The sequence below is a fragment of the Bos javanicus genome, chromosome 7 (genome assembly GCF_032452875.1).
Source record: "Bos javanicus breed banteng chromosome 7, ARS-OSU_banteng_1.0, whole genome shotgun sequence".
NCBI lineage: Eukaryota > Metazoa > Chordata > Mammalia > Artiodactyla > Bovidae > Bos > Bos javanicus.
In genome coordinates, this window is record NC_083874.1 from 45,387,026 (window position 1) to 45,405,762 (window position 18,737).

The following is an 18,737-nucleotide window of genomic DNA, read 5'->3' on the forward strand; positions in this document are numbered from 1 at the left end:
TGCAGCGCCAGCCACGATCCGCCGCCAGACTCGCGAGGTAGGGCTCGACGCGCAGGCGCAAAGCAGCCCGCTGGTTACTGAGGCACCTTGGCCTTTAGGGCGTGGTCCTCTAGCAGGGAGGGGCCGAGGGAAGGGAAGTCCGAGACCGAGTAGGGGCCTGGCTTGCTGCTGGGATGTAGGCTAATCCCAGAGCACTAAATCCTGCGCTGCGCGGGCGTGAACGTGGCGCAGGCGCGGTTGGGGTGCGAGGATGGCTCCTTGCAGCTGGAGACTTCTTCCCTAAGGTGATACCCTTCGGCTTTTCACCTGGCGACTAAAGTCAAATTAAGGAAACTAGAAATGCGACCGCATGGTTCCTGCATGATACAACAGTACTGAAATTGCGTGGAATTCTTGCATCTTGGGGGCAAGAATGGGCGCCGAGTGGTAGCGTGGTTGGAGTAGCCACTTCCTCCTCCGGGCGCGGTCGGCACCTTGTAATTAGGTCACTCGTAGGCGGAGGAGGGTGTACCTGTTGGGGGAAGGCCGCGCGGTGCACCTGATTCCGCCCCCCGCACACACCTGTCCCCAGGCCTAGATTCCGGCCCAACAGCTGGGGCCTCGTAGCACTCCTGGCTCCGCACGCACCGCGAAGCCTCTCCCCTTGTAGCGTCTCTCCCCAGGTGTGCGTCTCCCTCCGACTCCAATTATTCCAGGGAAGGAGAAACGCTCCCCACAAACTCTCTCTCAGAGTGGGTAAACGCTCCGCCCACTCTGGCCTTCATTCTCAAGGGAAAGCTGCGAGGAGGTGAACGCACCCGTCCTGCCCGCGACCCTGTTAGAAGCAGCTAAGATCCCCGCTTTAAAGAAAGCTCAGATACCTTAGGATCGGACCTCCGTCTGGCTATGAATCTCTTTGAGATTTATTAAATGTTTTCACATTTCGTTGTCCCTGCATTCACAGAAATACTTGGCTCCGTAGAGTGCCAACTATGTGCTAGATCCATGCCTGGGAGACAGAAGGATCACCCAGACAGACAAAATATCTTACCCTGGTGGCACATGTATTCTCCCAACAGTATTTCCTAGAATGGTCTGGGGACAGATAGGCAGAAGAGCTATTATGGTGTCCACAGCACCTGAGAGACAGCTTTCTAAAGGACATTAAACCTCAAAGGGCAAGGCCAGAGCTGGACCTAGTCCCTGTCTTCTAGACTGCTTACCCCCCCCCCCCCCCATAGCAGCTGACCCAAGCACGCAGCAAAGTGCTGGAGGAGAGCTCTCACTCAGCAGCCCTGAGGACGTCAGGCCGACCTCCGGACGACAGACAAGGCTGTAGAAGACCGCGGAGGGTAGATCAGTCAATATGGGACTAAAAATTCTTCATCCAAAGACAGCCTGTTTGGCGAAGCTGACTGACTTGGTCTACCCCGGAGCTGGAAATTGCAATTTCGCTTTCCCAATTTCTGACTATGTTTTGCAATTAACATCCTCAAACACAGAGGAGTAAGAGTTAAGATCATGTGGAATGAACGGAGGGAAAAAGAGCATCACTTGGTGTCCATAATTATAAAGACATGCCCAGTGTGCTATCTCATTCACCACTGCCCTGTATTTGTGTGAAAAGTGGTCCTGTCTCATAAGGCAAGAAGCAGACTGGCACTCAAAAAAGAGAAGGGACTTGCCCAAGGTACTGCTCAGGATTTAAAACTTCACACTTCCAAGTGCAAGGTGTCAGCCACACTCACACAACTGACCTCTAAAGATTGAAATATGGAGCAAGGTCAGTATAATTACCCTTTGCCTGACTTTTCTTATCTAAAAAGATGGGGGTGATGTTAGTTTGGCAGATTAAAAAGTACTGAGTGCCCAATATGTGCTAAAATTATAATAAGTGGGTTTTTCCAAAATGCTGTGAGCTCCTTGTTGGTAGCATTAATGTATGTATTATTTTCTCTTGACGCATATGACCTGGCTCACCACCACCACAAAAAGGGAAGATATAATTATATATACTTAAAACATCCTGCCAAATAATTAGATGCCATGACTTAACATCTTAAGGAATGAATTCTAGGAAGCTCTTATTAGCATTCAAGCAGTGAAGTAAAGCATATATGATTATAAACAGTACAGAACTAAATCAGAATATCATTTTCTTAGAAGAATTTTTTTTTTTGCTTTGTAGAATTGAAAATAGCCAATGGATCTGAAAATTCAGCTTGATTTATCTGATCTTGGCTAATTAGACCTGTCTCAATTCTAGAGCTGAGGAATACCTGAAACAAAAAATTAAAAGCAAGCTGAAAAGAACTGTCCTTTTTATTTCTTGGCAAAAACCAGAGGATGAATAAAGCAAATATGCTAAAAAGATCTTTGCCAAGATGGCAAATTCAGTATACAGTGAGTCTGAGTGTTGCCTAAACATAGCTACAAATAAAAATCATCTGATGACAGGGGCAGGGTATGAGGAAGATAACCTTGAGCAAATAGCTTTATAAAAGGCACTCTTAGTCAAGGTATAAAAATTGACATTAAACTTCCCTGGTGATTCAGATGGTAAGGAGTCCACCTGCAATGCAGGAGACCTGGGTTCAATCCCTGGGTTGGGAAGATCCCCTGGAAGAGGAAATGGCAACCCACTACACTATTCTTGCCTGGAAAGTCCCATGGCTGGAGGAGCCTGGCAAGCTACAGTCCACGGGGTCGCAAAGAGTTGGACATGACTGAGCGACTACATTTCTTTCTTTCTTCCTATGGAGAAGAAATGAGACGTATTTTATTTGTTGGTACTTCTCCTGGCCTTGGGTTAGGTTTATTTTGTTGTTTCTTTCAGTTCTCTGACGTCTGAATTTACTAAGACAGAAAGTTGAGCTGTATAGGTAAGAAATAGCATCTGGCATCAGATGGATCAGCTTTGAATTCTGGTTCTGCAACTGCCTAAATGTGTAAGGTTAGGTAAGCTATCTAACTTTTCTGAGTTTTCTAATCCATAAAGTGGGAATCATTTTAATAGCCAAATAAGAGGATTTTCCTGAGAATTAAATGAAATTATAGACGTAATACACCAGAAAGTATATAATAAATATCCAGTAAGTATTATTTCTAAGTGGTCTCTGATTCTAAATATCCTTTAGTGTCAGTTGGAGCCCTTCAATGCCTGCCATGAAATACATACTGGTCTTTGGAAACAGAACATAACTATCAAAAACACCAGATAGGGATTCCCCGGTGGTCCAGTACTTAGGACTCCACGCTTCCACTGTGGGGGGCACAGCTTTAATCCCTAGTTGGAAACTAAGATCCCGCAAGCTGTGTGTCTTATAGGTTTTTCCACACAATACCATTGTGGAAAATGAGGAAGTGGGAGGAAGTCCAAGGAAAGAGAGTAGAGATGGAACAAAAACTACATCCTCTCTCTTTCCCTGCCAGCAAGCAAATGATCAGAAAGTTTGTTGTACAAAGAGTAAGTCACTTAGGAATGAATCCAGGAATTAATTCAGTTCGTCAGTCCTATGCTCCTCTCAGCTAGAATCTTCTACCTGAAAAAGGTGCCATATCTGACAACACGCTCTTTGCAGCAAGGCCTTCTATGCCCCAGAAACCTCAAAACAGACCCAGGAAGTCAACAGCTTAGTGGCTCTGCCTGTGAGAAGCCTGCCATGCTCTGATTGACTGGGCCTGCCCAAGGATTTCTGCACCTAGGATATGCAATGATGCTTTCGCATCTATCCCTATTCCTCTCCTTCCTGGTTTCCCCCCAAAATTAAATTTATATTGCCATTTCACCTGAAATTAGAATTCGATAGATGTGGCCCAAATTTTGTGACCAGGAACTTTGCCATAGAAATAAATCAGCCATTTTCCTTAGCTACTGCAGTTTGGCTAAAGAAAAAAGAGAAATGACCATGTCCCCCAGGAATGTCCATGACATCCAGATACCATTCTCAGTTACAGAGAAAATATTTTTTTCTGTTAAAGGGAAAAACAAAAAATCTGAAATGAAAAGAAAATGTCATCACTCTGAAAGGCTGGGTAAACCTGAAGAATACTGTCATCAACTTTGCAGTTATTAAAAATCTTATCATAGAAGTATGTTTATTGACAGAACATTATTTGCAAGATATTTTAAGTGAAAAAAGTGCCTTTATAAAATAGCATGTATGATCTAGTCCTAATTTTATTAAATATATACTATAAATATCTGATTATAAGAGGCTTTAGAAAGATATACAGTGAAGTATTAATAACAGCAGTTGCTTCTAGTGAGCAGAATTGTTTTTTTATTTATTTATTTTGGCCATTCCAGCAGCTCCAGGCCTCCTTGCAGTGGAGGCACAGAGTCCTAACCATTCAACCATCAGGGAACTCCCTTTTATTTTCTTTTTACTTCATTCTCCTGTAATGAAAACATTGCTTTTATAATTGTGAAAAGAAAATCATATTATCTGAGTAAACATGACAAAGCACCTTTTAGGGGAACTGCAAGCCCAAAGTACGTGTAGCCAATAGTTCTAGTAAATATTCCACTGTGCCCTGGAATACTACTCAAGGGCCCCCACTTTCTTGTGAAAAGAAGTCTTGTCTCTCCTGTGACCTTCTCAAAAGTTCTCACAAAGTATTTCAATATGGCCTTTTTCCTGCCTTACCTCTCACTCAAAGCTCTTCTCCTCAGCTCTGTGGACCCCTTCTTCCCCCAGACCAATGCTGTGCTCATCCATTCCATTCCTACTTTGACCTCTTTGTTCAGCCTGTCCTTGCTCTCCAGATAGCCCCTTGTAGCTATATGAACCCTACTCAAGCCCTGCGTCCTCTGAGGAGTCTTCTCTGAGGACTCTAGATTTCTCTTGATTGGGAGTTCCTAGCCCCAGAATCTAGTGGAACCTCAGAGAGACCTGGCACTTGTCAGAGTAGAGATGTATGAATAGAGGACTTATTGGTGAGCCCACGGGAGGTGTTCCCTAAAGCCTCCTGCAAACACTGCCAAGGAGGGGGACATTTTGCGGGAGGCCAGAGTAAAAAAATCTTGTTCTTTGTTTTCCAGATTAACAGTTCATCAGGGCTCTAGCTTCATGCTAGGCAAAATTTAGAAATCAGATTCCCCAAAGAAAGTGGATTTACAAGCATGCTGCTGCTGCTGCTGCTGCTAAGTCGCTTCAGTCGTGTCCGACTCTGTGCAACCCCATAGACGGCAAGCATAGAGGCATCTAAACAGGGCTTTCAAGTTAATTTGCAAAAATAGAATAGGACCATACTGCTCTCCTGTCTGATGGAAAGAAACAAACTTTCCCCTTACAGAGTGTTTGTGCTCTAAACACCAGGTAAGGAGACCCCTTGATTACCATGAACTTATGTGCTCCTCTTTAAGTTCTCATTGTGGTGTATGGTAGTGGAATTGGTTCCACAAACAGGAGAATGACCAGTGTGTGCAGAAAAGAGAAAACTGATGGATAATGTAGTGCCAGCATGTTGACGGTTGTTTCTTAGAGGAAGGATGCTTATCAGCTGTCTCTATCTTTGGAGGAACAAGCAAGAGGAAATGAACTGCTGTCCTATAATAACAATTATTAAGTGAAAGTTGTTCAGTTGTGTCCGATTCTTTGTGCCCCCATGTACTATACAGTCCATGGAATTCTCCAGGCCATAAAACTGGAGTGGGTAACCTTTCCCTTCTCCAGGGGATCTTCCCAACCCAGGGATCAAACCCAGGTCTCCTGCATTGCAGGCAGATTCTTTACCAGCTATGCCACAAGGGAATTCCAAGAATACAGGAGTGGGTAGCGAATCTTCCCAACCCAGGAATCAAACCGGGGTCTCCTGCATTACAGGCAGGTTGTTTATCGACTGAACTATCAGGGAAGCCCAACAATTATAAAGCCAGCATTAATTAAGCACTTACTATGTGTCAGGTACTCTTCTAAATGTTTTATATGTATTATATAATTTATTCCTCACCACTCATGCTGCTGCTGCTGCTGCTAAGTCGCTTCAGTCGTGTCCAACTCTGTGTGACCCCATAGACGGCAGCCCACCAGGCTCCCCCGTCCCTGGGATTCTCCAGGCAAGAACACTGGAGTGGGTTGCCATTTCCTTCTCCAATGCATGAAAGTGAAAAGTGAAAGTGAAGTCGCTCAGTCATGTCGGACTCCTAGCGACCCCATGGACTGCAGCCCACCAGGCTCCTCCATCCATGGGATTTTCCAGGCAAGAGTACTGGAGTGGGGTGCCATTGCCTTCTCCGCACCACTCATGAGGCAGGTACTATTATATAATATCCTCTTTTTACAGATGATGAAACTGAGGCACAAAGGGATTAAGTAACTTGTATAATGTAAAATAACTGGTATTAAGTACCCAAACTCTTAACTCCTGGAGAGCCTTTAGCATCAGATCACAAGTAATTTTCACAAAAGGAAGAACTGGACCACTCAACCACCTGACATTTTCAATGCCTAACTGTCTCCAAGAATAGAGTCCTTAAAGACTGCAGGGAGTGGCCTGTGGTTCAACCCACCACATCAATCCTACTCCCTAAATACGTCCATCCCATCTCCTCCTCCACTGTCTCCTTGTACCATGCCCTTCTGCTCTCCTTCCTTCTGATGTACCCTCTTGTTCTCTTTCTTTCTCTACTGTTCCTTCATTTCCAGCCTGTTGGGATAACCCGTAGGCACCGTCTGGCTGCTCTTATGGCAGTCAGGGGCTTCCTTGGAGGCTCAGTGGTAAAGAATCCGCCTGCCAATGTGGTCGATCCCTGGGTCAGAAAGATCCCCTGAAGAAGGAAATGGCAACCCACTCCAGTATTCTTGCCTGGGAAATCCCATGGACAAAGGAGCCTGGAGGGCTACAGTCTCTGGGGTTGCAGAGTCAGACGTGACTTAGTAACTCAATAGTAACAGCAAATGGCAATCAGAGTCAAATAGGCTTCTGGTCCCTGAGCTACACCTTTTCAAGCCATCTTCTTTGGGAATAAAGTCCTTTCCATTCTTAGGCTGAGCACTGGCAGCCTAAAAAGCAATGAGAAGAAAAAAAGACTAAATTATTCTGCAAACAAATTGCCCAGCTCATTCCCCATGTCAGGGAGTATTAGTTGCCCAGATTGGTTTGTCCTGCCTTTAAGTCAAGTAAAAAACACAATGTGGACTGCACTGTCCTCCTCCCAGGAGCCAACTGAAGTGCAAGGAAAGCTGGGCTCATCTCCACTTCTGCCATCAACAGTCTGTATGATTGAGTACATCCTTTCCTACTGGTTTTCCCATTCAACAAGGTAGAGATTAGACTATACTGGCGAGTTCTCAAATTATTTGTGGGTGAATTCAGGGGGCCCCATCAATTCCTAAAGGATAATGTATAGGAATTTTTTAAATTAAAATTTTTATTGATAATTTTAGATTCATATGCAGTTGTAAGAAATACTAGAGATCCCAGTTTCCCAGTGGTAACATCTTGTACTATTCAGTTCAGTTCAGTTCAGTCGCTCAGTCATGTCTGACTCTTTGCGACCCCATGAATCACAGCACGCCAGGCCTCCCTGTCCATCACCATCTCCCGGAGTACACTCAAACTCACGTCCATCAAGTTGGTGATGCCATCCAGCCATCTCATCCTCTGTTGTCCCCTTTTCCTCCTGGCCCCAATCCCTCCCAGCATCAGAGTCTTTTCCAATGAGTCAACTCTTCACATGAGGTGGCCAAAGTACTGGAGTTTCAGCTTTAGCATCATTCCTTCCAAAGAAATCCCAGGGCTGATCTCCTTTAGAATGGACTGGTTGGATCTCCTTGCAATCCAAGAGACTCTCAAGAGTCTTCTCCAACACCACAGTTCAAAAGCATCAATTCTTTGGCGCTCAGCTTTCTTCACAGTCCAACTCTCACATCCATACATGACCACTGGAAAAACCATAGCCTTGACGAGATGGACCTTTGTTGGCAAAGTAATGTCTCTGCTTTTCAATATGCTATCTAGATTGGTCATAACTATTCTTCCAAGGAGTAAGCATTTTTTAATTTCATGGCTGCAGTCACCATCTGCAGTGATTTTGGAGCCCCAAAAAATAGTCTGACACTGTTTCCACTGTTTCCTCATCTATTTCCCATGTACTGATGGGACCAGATGCCATGATCTTTGTTTTCTGAATGTTGAGCTTTAAGCCAACTTTTTCACTCTCCTCTTTCACTTTCATCAAGAGGCTCTTTAGTTCCTCTTCACTTTCTGCCATAATGGTGGTGTCATCTGCATATCTGAGGTTATTGATATTTCTCCCGGCAATCTTGATTCCAGCTTGTGTTTCTTCCAGTCCAGCGTTTCTCATGATGTACTCTGCATATAAGTTAAATAAACAGGGTGACAATATACAATCTTGACAAAGTCCTTTTCCTATTTGGAACCAGTCTGTTCTTCCATGTCCAGTTCTAAACTGTTGCTTCCTGACCTGCATACAGATTTCTCAAGAGGCAGGTCAGGTGGTCTGGTATTCCCATCTCTTTCAGAATTTCCCACAGTTTATTGTGATCCACACAGTCAAAGGCTTTGGCATAGTCAATAAAGCAGAAATAGATGTTTTTCTGGAACTCTCTTGCTTTTTCCATGATCCAGCGGATGTTGGCAATTTGATCTCTGGTTCCTCTGCCTTTTCTAAAACCAGCTTGAACATCTGGAATTTCACGGTTCACGTATTGCTGAAGCCTGGGGTGGCGGCCGGGAGGAGCTACCCCACAATGGGGATATTGATATTCATAAAATGTATCTATCTTATTCAGATTTTCCCAGTTTTACATGCATTCATTTGTGTAGTTGTTGGTGAGTGTTTGTGTATTTACTGCTATACAGTTGGGAATTTTCTTTTTCATGTGTTTTCTGGGGAAGGGCTCTCCAGTAACAGAGATGCAAAAGGGGGATTGGTTCCCAGCTCTGGGAATTCTAGAAGACCACACCCCAGACCTCTATAGCTCTCTGTTCCAACAGCAACACTTAATTAGGACTTACCACATGGCACGAATAGGAATGTATGTGGGGGAGAGTTGACAGAAAGAGACGCAGGGAGAGCAGGAAAACCGAGAGGTGTAGAACACAGGTCACTGAGCTATGCTCCAGCAGGGAAGACAGTCCGACAGGTAAACAAGTCATTCATTAGACATTTATAGAAGAGAGATGGCCTTGTTGCTTGAGGCAGCTTGGTAAGTATTTCCATGAAGCTGATGCTTGAGCTACATGTTAAAAAAATAGTCCAGAATTCTTCAGCAGAGAACTGTTAAAATCCATTCTCTCTCGTTTTAAAAATTCATTCCTTCTTAAATCATATCTATTCTAGATATTTTGGAGAAAACATAAGAAAACATGCCTACATTTGTTTATTCTACAATATTAAGGTGTCAGATTCTTCAACTCCTGTGTGTTGGTGTTGGAGCCAATGGATTTTTTCCCCCTGAGCCTATTTTCCACTGTCTTGTCCAAATTGGATACCAGATCCTGCTGACTTAGTTTGAGAAAGGCATTTTATCTCTGACGCCACGATCACATCAGAGCTTATATTTAAAGCATGAGTGATGATAAGAGACCGCAGCTAAGTCCTCGGCCCTGTCCCATGTCTAGAGCACCCTCTTCCTCTCTACCAAAGGCTTTGGACGCCAATCCTAGTGCAGTGGCTGGTGGGAATCAGAGTTGGCCAGAGCCACGAGCAAAACATCTCTGCTCTCCAACCATTTCTCCAATCAGTGGGACCTCCTTTTCCACAAGGGCTCATCAGAAATCCTCAGGGGTGGGTGCCCTGGCTCCCCCATGCCTGCCCTCCCCAGGTTCAACAGTTGGCTCCCTTGTGTTGGCTCTGACTTAGGCACCCTTTGGGGTCTTTTCTCTATATGGATTTCAGGTCCACATCAGACTGCTTAGTTCCCAGTGCTGTTCTCAGGAAGATCATTCTCTCTGCTGGAGCCATCCCTCTGCCAGGAAGATCACAATCCTTCTGTCAAGCCCACTCTTTGAAGAGCCCACTAGAAGCCTGATTCAAGGCACTACTTCTTAGAACCTCTGTATCCTCAAGTTATTTAACCCCCTAAACTTCAGTATCTTCATCTGTAAGACAGGGATCATAATACTGCCATTCTCATAGGGTTATTTTAAGCTTTAAATAAATTAGCCCATGTAAAGCTCTTAGCAGGTGACAAGTATTCCATCTACATTAGCTACTATTATTAAAATCCATTTTTATAGTAAAATTATGATTGTAAAGGAATTAATGATCACTGTAGAAAATTTGTGAACTACTTAAGTGTTTAGGAAAAAATAATTGTGACACCTGGGGAACAATAAATCATTCTGATGTATAATCTTCCCAGTTTTCTGTGTGTGTGTGTGTGTGTACATATATATACCAACAGGAAATTTTTAAAAACTGGGTTTATATTTGTCTGTTCTGTAACCTGTTTTATTCATATGATACATAGTATTTTCTCACATATTTAAATACTCTTAGAATATTTTGAAAAGACTACCTTTTTTCAAGCATAGGGATGTAACCAAATTTATCCAACGAATCACTTAGTTTGGTAGTTTCCTATTTTTATATTTATAAATACAATGATAAATTCTTGTTCATAAATTTTTATGTGCATCTCTGTCTATTCCTTAAGATAAATATTTAGAAACAGAATAACTGTGCCAATTATTAATAGCTCCAGTGACATTTCTGGAACTGTTTTTGTTTTATGCTAATGTCAGGTACACAGAATTGGATTAACCACAACCCTTGGTTTGTGACATTATGATAATTGTTACTGGATGGCATGATTTTGTTAATTTAGGTGGTAAATTCATCTTAATAATGTAATCAGTACCTGTCAATTGACAACCCAAAACAAAAACTAGGACTTCAACAATAACCAGTATTTAACTCATAAGGCCTTCCCCCTCATTTCCCTGTGCTCCCCAACCAAGAAGACCATCCTGCTGCAGATGTTCGTGTTACCTGGGTTTACTGTATTTTGTAATTTTAAAAAATTGTTCTTAGCTTTATTTTTTTTTTAATTTTTGTTTATTTATTTTTGGCTGTGCTCAGTCTTGGATGCTGCGCATGGGCTTTCTCTAGTTGCAGCGAGCCGGGGCTACTCTCTAACTGTGGTGTGCGGGCTTCTCTTACTGTGGCGCACAGGCTCTAGAGCACAGGCAGGCTTCGGTAGCTGCAGCACATGGGCTTAGTTGCCTGTGGCATATAGCGTCTTCCCGCAGCAGGGACTGAACCCGTGTCTCCTGCACTGGCAGGCAGACTTTTAACCACTGCGGAAGTCCTGTTCCTAGCTTTATAAAAAGGATGTCATGTTGTATGTAATCTTTCAGGACTTTTTTCTCCACTTAATATTACTTTGCTAAAAAATCCATCTGTATCATTACATTCTACTGTAGTTCATTTTGCTGGTGTAAAATACCCCAGTGCATAAATACACCAGAGTTCACCACTCACTCTCCTGCTCATGGGCAAGTACATTGTTGCTAAGATTTAGGTCTTGTTCACATTGCTGCTGTGAACATAACTGTAAATGTCCCCTGCGGTACTTGTACAAGAGTTTGTCTGTGGAACCAGTTTATACTGCCTCCAGCTGTAGATGAGAGAGCCTCTGGATCTACATCCTTTGCTATATCATGGATCCGTCTTGTCAGATTGCTTTCCAGTTGGCTGGGTCAATCTACCTCCTTCTAGTAATATATAAGAATGCTATTTCCCCAAACTCTTTCTGACCCTAGAGATCAAGTTTTTGACCATTTAACAGGAAGAAAAGAAAAGAAAATCTCCCTACTGTTTAACTCTGTGGCAAGGTACTGATTCCACTAAAAGCTGAGAGAGAAGGGGTTTGGCTCAGAGAACTGTTTCCAGCCTGATAACTTCAGTGACATTTCTGGGACTGAATCCCCAGTGGCTCAGCTGCTTTCCCATGTCCTAAAAGAGGTGACACAGTGGCACAGAGGGGATGAGGGGGGCCAGGATGGGAAACGAGCCCAGTTTACCACAGTGTGTGTTTGTCTCTTGGTCCTGGCCTCTGCCAGCGTCACATGACTCCTCCTTGATGAAGCAGGCAGTATCTCTCCCCACCCCCTCCCAAGAAATGCCAAGATAGTGCTACCCTTTGTTATTTGAATTGAGAAATTTAAACCTCTTTCCCTGCTCTGCAGTAAAAAGAACTTTCTATTTTGGGCTTAGTGGCATAGCCAGAACCAAGCAGAGAGCAGCAGGCTGCAGCATGAGTTAATAGTCTTCCTTCAAGGAGAGAACTCACATGCAAACAGAAGGACCTTGCAAAAAAATGTCATCTGCATAGCAACATGCAGCGTGTTTTCTGCTGACAGATACATTTCAAGGTTCGAAATCAAACATTATCTAACCTTCAGAGTAAGCTGATGAATGAATCCTGAACAATCAGGTTTCTTAAGTCACACCAATTTATCAGGATCCCCTCTGTGTACCTAATACTGGGTATTGTCAGGGAGGAGAATTTTGTCTTTAAGGGGAATTCTAGCCACCAAAAATTATACTAATTTGAGTATAAACATTTACCTAAAAATATGCTTTCCTCTGCTAGTCCACTTCTCTGTCTGAGATCTCCACATGAGTGTAGGATCCTGGGTCTCCAGAAGTACACAGAGATCATGTTTGCAAGAGAAGCAATCTATTTAAACCATTGGCATCTGTTAGCACAAAACCACAGCCTGGAAGACTAGGACAGATGACCTAACATCCTCTCTTTTGTCGAACTGTTTCTTATGGGAATTTTCAAATATGTACAAGAGGAGAAATAATAATCTAATAAATTCTCATGTACCTATCACCTGGGGCTTCCCAGGTGGCACCAGTGGTAAAGAACCTGCCTGTCAATTCAGGAGACAAGACAGACACAGTTTCAAGCCCTGGGTGGGGAAGATACCCTGGAGAAGGGCATGGCAGCCCACTCTAGCGTTCTTGCCTGGAGAACCCCCTGGACAGTCCAGGGGGGCTACAGTCCATAGGGTCACACAGAGTCAGACACAACTGAAGCAACTTAGCCTGCATACACACACACCTTTCACTTGGCTTCAGTGATTATCAACATATGGCACTCTTGTTGCATCAATACCAACCTCTATTTTAAAATCAATTTAAAGCAAGTCAGAGATACTTTCATAGTTAAATACTTCTGTATTTATCTGTAAGAAATAAGACTTTTTTCAATAACTACTGTATCACACTTTTTTTATCAATTCCTTTTTTTTTTAAAGCAGTAATTCCTTACTGTTATCTGGTATCCAGTCAAAAGTCCTATTATCCTAATTTTCCTAAGAATCTTCCTGTAATGCTTTATTCTAGTCAGAAACCAAACCATGTCATTTGTGTTTGTTGATACGTCACTTGATACTTCTAAAAAATTTAATTTATAACAGTTTCCCTTTCTTATTACTCTACTCTTTGGGATTGTTGAAGATAATGGGTCTTTTAGTTACTACTGCTATGTAACACAGAGAAGGCAATGGCACCCCACTCCAGTACTCTTGCCTGGAGAATCCCAGGGACGGGGGAGCCTGGTGGGCTGCTGTCTATGGGGTCGCACAGAGTCGGACGCGACTGAAGCGACTTAGCGGCAGCAGCAGCAGCAGCTGTGTAACAACTCACCCCAAACTTAGTGGCATCAAACCACCACCAATTTGTGTTCATGAATTCTATGTGTCAGGAATTCATAAAGGGGACCATCACAGTGGCTTCTCTCTGCTTTTAGCTGTGTGGGCCTCAGCTGGGGAGATTCGAAGTCTGGTGATGACTTCACAAGTGGGAGCTAGAAGCATCAAAGGCTTGTTCTTGCACATGTCTGATGTCAGAGCCTGGAGCACTCAAAAACTAGGACTGCTGGCCCCAGCACCCACACTCAGCCTCTCCACATGGCATGGCTTTCCTCAGCATTGTCAGACTTCTTACACAGCAGTTGAAGGCTCTGAGTGCAAGGAAGTGTTCCGGCCAACAGGGTGGATGCTGTATCACTTTTTATGACTAAACCCCAGAAATCAGTGTCACTTTTGCTGTGTCCTGTTGGTTTTTGGAATGAGTCACTAGCTCACCCAGACTTGAGGAGCGTGAAATCAGTCTTCACCTTTAGAGAGGCAGGGGCAGAGTTCCAGAAGAGCATGTGGGATGGGAGATATGTTGCTCTACTTGGTGATTAGGATGGCCAGTCAAGCCTGCCTTTCCTAGACCGACCAGCAAACAGTGGAGAAACGCAGCAGAGAGACAGAGAGAAGTCTATTTGTTCACAGGGCTGTGTGCTACAGTTGTGTGGACTGTGCCCTGAACAACAGAGAGGGCCAGGGGGACTGTAACCCAGCTCCACTTCCCACACCTGCGCCTGACTGTGGGGCTGTACCTTCAGGAAGAGGCGCATTTCTAATACACATAAGACGTCATATGGGGAAGAGCTGTCTGAATGGATGGTAGATCACTCAACCTGGGAATTCCCTGGCAATTCAGTGGTTAGAACTCTGCACTTTCACTGCAGAGGGCACTGGTTTGATCCTTGGTCAAGGAACTAAGATCCCACAAGCCTTGAGGCTTGGCCCCGCCCCACCCCCAAAAAAGATCAGTTTAACTTAAGCTTGAAAAAAAAGTGAACGTGTTAGTTGCTTAGTCATGTTTGGCTCTTTGTGACCTACTAGATTCCTCTGTCCATGGGTTTCTCCAAGCAAGAATACTGGAGTGGGCAGCCATTCCCTTCTCTAGGGGATCTTTCTGACCCCAGGACCAAATCCAGGTCTCCTGTACTGCAAGCAGATTCTTTACCTTCTGAACCACCAGAGTACTTATTGAACACATGCGAATTTGGAGAATGTTAGGTCTTTTTTTTTTTTTTTTTGGTTTAAGTTGTACACACAGTTGACCAAGAAATATCTCAAAAAAATAAAAATTATATATTATTTATTTATTTATATATTGGTTGTGCTGGGTCTTCATTGCCATGCACAGGCTTCTCATTGAGGTGGCTTCTTTTGTTGCCAAGCATGGGCTCTAGGGCAAGTGGGCTCAGTAGTTGTGGCACATGTACTTAATTCCTCCTCGGCATATGGGATCTTCCTGGAATCAGGGATTGAACCTGTGCCCCTGCACTGGCAGGCAGATTTCTTATCCACTGTACCACCAGGGAAGTCCCCAAGTTAGTTTTTTTAAATGGTGAAAGTTTTTAGTGCTAGGTACTTTATGACTGCATTGGTCTAGGATGATCTAGACCTATATCTGAAGAAGTCAAGACGCTGTTTTCCAATGACTGAGGGCCCAGTCCGACCCATCCACTGCCACCCTTGGCTGGATGCAAAAAGTGGATGCAGGATTTATGAGAAACCAGACCAAACAGAACTGAGGATTTGGCAAGGCTCAGGGCACTTCATTTCATTTTTTTTTTTTTTTAACTTATTAGGCCTTTGGTGCTGAGTGTTAATCACACTTTTCAGTTCACAGGACATTATACTCTTAACTGGTCCATACAAGGCTGCACTTTTAAGTATACACACATTTATTTCCTCTTATGCCCATTTCTCACTCCTGTTCTTCCCACAAGCAACTGCTATATTTCTTTATTGACCCTGCTGTGTGGCATGCAGGATTCCGACCAAGGATCAAACCATGCCCTCTACAGTGGAAGAACAGAGTCTTAACTACTGGACCCCCAGGAAAGCCCCATGCAACCATTTTAATATCTTTAATTCTATTTTTGGCTTGTATGTGTTCAAGGGAGTGTGTGTTGTCTGGTTTGCATGCATTTTAATTTACATCATTGACTTTGTGATATAGATCTTATCGTATCTTACTTTTTCCACTTTGCACTTCATTTTTGAGGCCCATCCACACTGCCATGCCCACTCCAGTCTGCCATTCCTGATTGCTGCAGACACTCTACCACACACACACACTGCACGTGGCCTCTCTGCTCCCCATTAAACGGGCACTCCCAGAGCTTACAGCTTCCCACCCCCCAAAACAAAGATGCCATGGGACTTCCCCGGCTTTCCAGGAGACTCTGTGTTTCCAATGCAGGGGCTGTGGGTTCTCTGGTTGGGGAACTAAGATTCCCACACACTGCACTGTATGCCCAAATAAATAAATCAACTATACTTCAATAAAATACACTAAAAACAAGAAATTATAATGTCATCTGAGATGACTAATCAAGAAGAAATGGACCCAAATTAAGGCAAGGGAGATTTAATTTGGGTCCTGATGAAGTATTTTATAAAAGAGGAAACACAGATTGGACTAGCCATGGGCAGGAGGATGAGGACGTCAAATCATTCCAAAGCCCTTCAAGCAACAGACAGAGCAGGAGACCTTGTGTAGTCTAGACGGGACGCATGCTGTCTGCAATCAGGGGAAGGCCAAGGTGCCTTTCAGATCAGGTAACACCCCTGCAGAGTGGCTAGATGCTCTAGGGAGCAGGATTTTTCATTTTTAATAACTGAACAAGAACCTCTTCCTAGAGGAAAAAGGAGAGCTGAGAGCCTGGCTAGGATTCCAGGAGCTCAGACTACCTGTTCCGTCTGCTGTCTGGAAGCCCTGGAGTGTGGGCCTGTTCACTACTCACTTTCTTAACCACTCACGGGGCCAAGGGAAGGGGAATCTTAAAATATTAATGTCCATTTAGCAGAAGAAACTTTCGAATCATCCAGTCTTACCTGTTGTGTCGCAACCATGTTTGCCAATTATCCATGCAGAACTGCTATGAAAGGTTTCTACTAAAGAAAACTTCCTGGAGGTATTGAACAATGCTGGACATAGAAGAAAGGAGATCACAGTAGTACCCAGTGAGCTTCTAGGAGAACACAGATAAGCAGGTCCAGCCTAGTAACCAGCAGCTCCCCAGTTCTCAGCGGGGGCCCAGCACACACACGAGAAAGTATCCCCCTGTTGCCTCAGCCAACAGCTAGGAAATCCTAGCTCTGCATACCAAGCTCCTTAAGCAATGATAAATCTGCTTCACTTCCTCCTTTATTTTCTAACCAAGAGTTGCAGTTTCTATGTGGAGGCCAGAAAAGACTGACGACGTCATGACTTTCTCACAGCAGTTGGCTCCGTCATCTTATCAGTTGCTTAAGAGGTAAGTCACTTTCTTTGAACTTCCTTTTGAAAGCCAAAACTAGAGATTATAGTTCTCAAACGGGGTACTCAATCTATCCCTTGATTCCTATCAGACTAAAACTTTCTAAACAAACCTCCAAGGTGCATCTCTAGGACCTGGGTGGAGGTAGGGAGCTGGCTGGTGGAACTGAGACCTGGCATATGCTGTGAGCCCTGCACGTTCAGGGCCTTTGGTAACCTTTATGATGATGCTCTGACCGTTTTCAGCAATAACATTTTCTAGAACTCTATGCTAAAAAGAGGTAAAGGGGCTACAGTGGCTACAGAAGACTTCTGGAAGCAACTTTACCTACTCAGAAGAGTCAGAACCGTGTTGTAGCCACACAAATAAGAAACAAGACTCAGGGTTGTGGGCACAGCCACCTGGGGACAGGTTTGTGGTCTCTACCACTTAGGAGGGCTTCCCTGGTGGCTCAGATGTTAAAGCATCTGCCTGCAATGCGGGAGACCCGGGTTCAATCCCTGGGTTGGGAAGATCCCCTGGAGAAGGAAATGGCAACCCACTCCAGTACTCTTGCCTGGAAAATCCCATGGAGGGAGGAGCCTGGTAGGCTACAGTCCATGGGGTCGCAAAGAGTCAGGACACGACTGAGTGATGACTGAATGACTTCCTTTCACTTTCGCCACTTAGGAATGAATTTCGGGACAACCATTGGTTAACAGAAGAACTGCTGCCAGTCCCACCCCTGTTTCCCTCCTTTCCCGCCTCCTCTCCCTTCTCAGAATCATTCTGAGACTAGATTATTTCTGTTTCCTGTGTGTGTGCTTAGTTGCTCAGTCGTGTCTTTGCAACCCCATGGACTGTAGCCCACCAGGCTCCTCTGTTCATGGGATTCTCCAGGCAAGAATACTGGAGCAGGTTGTCATTCCCTTCTCCAGAGGATCTTCTTGACCCAGGAATCGAACCCACATCTCCTGCATTACAGGCAAAGTCTTTACTGTCTGAGCAACCAGGAAAGCCCTATTTCTGTTTTACAGGAAGAAAAAGTATGTCTCCCCCTTAACTTCAGAATCAGTGTTGGTGACTGAAGCAAACTCAGCAGTTTCTGATGCATAAACCAACATTTAGATAATTAACCATCCCATTGCAAGTCTTTTGAAAAATATTGGCTTACACTCTGATCTCCCATCTTTTAAAAATTTTATCATTCTTGGAAAATCATAGTACTCAGGGCTATGAAGTGAGGGGCTGGTTACATGGAATGTCCTGCCATGATGAGATTATTAATCCAATGAAAGAGACAAACCAGAGGTGAAAAAACTCTAGAAATAAAGATAAAAGACTCAGGTACATGCATAAGAAACTAAGCACAGCTCTGTAGAGTTAGTGTAGCCTTAGAGGCAGGTGGTGGACAGAATAGTGTATAATGCACAACAAAGAGAAATTACTGGACATACACATTTTTCTAGAAATAATTCATCACCATTTCTTTTTCACTACAATGCTCAACCCCAAATCTAAACATTGCTAATTCTGCCCTCTACATAAAGAGTGCTCATTTTAAAATTATGTATAATTTAAAACATATAAATAGTAGGCTTTTTATAAAGATAGTAATTATTCACTAACTTATATAGTGAATAATATAATGATTCCTCATGCACCCATTCTCCAGCATTAACA

The 18,737-nt window shown here is 43.8% G+C and overlaps 1 long non-coding RNA gene across 1 annotated transcript; it reads left to right on the forward strand.

The window, feature by feature from the left end:
• Window positions 1–29: 29 nt before the first annotated feature.
• LOC133251276 (uncharacterized) lies at window positions 30–10,304 on the forward strand. Its single transcript, XR_009737557.1, has 2 exons — window positions 30–1,762; window positions 9,848–10,304. It is a non-coding gene; the product is annotated as an uncharacterized LOC133251276 (long non-coding RNA).
• Window positions 10,305–18,737: the final 8,433 nt, after the last annotated feature.